General features: G+C 55.7%; 1 long non-coding RNA gene across 3 annotated transcripts; it reads right to left on the reverse strand.

Moving 5' to 3' along the window:
* Positions 1-274: 274 nt before the first annotated feature.
* Positions 275-1,047, reverse strand: LOC131585951 (uncharacterized). 3 transcript variants are annotated; one of them, XR_009279065.1, is made up of 3 exons: positions 659-1,047; positions 517-558; positions 275-422 (listed from the first exon to the last, which is right to left on the reverse strand). It is a non-coding gene; the product is annotated as an uncharacterized LOC131585951 (long non-coding RNA). The 3 variants fall into 3 exon arrangements; XR_009279064.1 differs by having other exon boundaries at positions 517-583; XR_009279066.1 differs by having other exon boundaries at positions 517-583; positions 637-1,047.
* Between the last annotated feature and the right edge of the window lie 445 nt (positions 1,048-1,492).

Here is a 1,492-nt window from a genome sequence, read left to right on the forward strand (position 1 = left end):
GCTGCCGTCTCTCGGTCAGCTACAATAAATAAAACACAAAATCAGAGGCTGATCTTTGCAGGGCATCAGCCAAAACCCAACAATTCCGCTACTCACGGTCTCCTGCGCTTGGCCACATCCTGAGGCCGCGCGCTTCGGCCACATTGGGAGCCGGACGCCGTCGTCGCAGGGTGCACCTGAGTTAAGAAAAGACAAAGTGATGCGGCATTGCTGAAACTCAAAGGGACCCTCGCTCCTCCTCCCGACATCCCCAACTCACGGCAACCCTTCGGCCCGTTCCTGAAGGCCACCCACACAGCCCCTTTACGTGGAAAACGCTCCGTCACACGGTTCCGTAACGCTTCCGCAGGGCTCACGGGAGCGGTGAAGCAGCTGTGCCGGCCGGTTGGCGAGGACGTCTCAGCGAAACGCGACTGGACCGCCTAAAGCACGCAAACAAGATGGGAGGCTTAGCATTGCACCGGAAACTGAGAGCCCAGCGATAACAACAGCTTCCCTCCATCGGTCAACGCTCACCTTGCCCACTTCGCCTTGACTGCTGCTAGCTGGCTCTACTTCCTAAAAATAAAGACAAAGAGGAGACCTGTCACACAGTGATCGGTTCCAGTTGCCCTGCAAAGACAAACATTGACTTACCTTCTCGCGGGAATCCCCTTACCCTGGATGGGGCGCTCTGCCACCGATTTCATCCGTCCGCATCTGAAAGAAAGCTGAGACAAAAGTCAAAGTGCTGCAGGGTAACCTTACAGCTCCACACATCTTGTGTCAATCTAGGAACACCCGCTAGACTCCAACTACACCCTACATGACAAATTTCAAATTACAGGGGCCTGGGACTTGGCCTTTTACACCTACACCCAGGCTGGGCAGCAGGACAGAGCAGCTCCGGGACAACTACACCCAGACACCCGTGACACACAAGACAACAGACGAGGGGACACAATGGGGAGACAAAACTCTGGGCCACAAGAACGGCCGCAAGGACCGAGAGAACGCGGAACAAGATGAGCCGGGTGAGAATGAAGGTGAGCTGATGAAGCTCGCAGAACCCAGGAGGAAGAAGATGCTGACGGAATGACAAACTCCAGCAACTGCCAAGACGGATACCCGAGAATCTGAGGGCCACAGCCCCCTACCTATCTCTGCGTTTCTTCAAGACCTAAGCCGCAACAATGGATCCTCGCGGCGCACGGCTGTCGACACAGCTCGGAACAAGACCTCTAAAAGACATCCGATCGGATGCTTTTAAAAGAGAGACGCGATTTCGAGGCCTCTGAGGGCTCCAGAGGCAAAGCTTCGATGGTGTCGGGCTGAGGAGCCCAGAGATCAGAGATGCGAGGAGTGACGCCGGGGTTTCTGGTAAGCCCCCAGAAGAGATAAGGCGAGGCACGTACAACACGAAAGGCACAGAAGACACAGAAGGCACGACGGACAAGTGATACGACACGCCCCGGGACTGCTCTGTCCTGCGCACCTCAGCACTGTGAACAAA

The sequence above is a fragment of the Poecile atricapillus genome, chromosome 17 (genome assembly GCF_030490865.1).
Source record: "Poecile atricapillus isolate bPoeAtr1 chromosome 17, bPoeAtr1.hap1, whole genome shotgun sequence".
NCBI lineage: Eukaryota > Metazoa > Chordata > Aves > Passeriformes > Paridae > Poecile > Poecile atricapillus.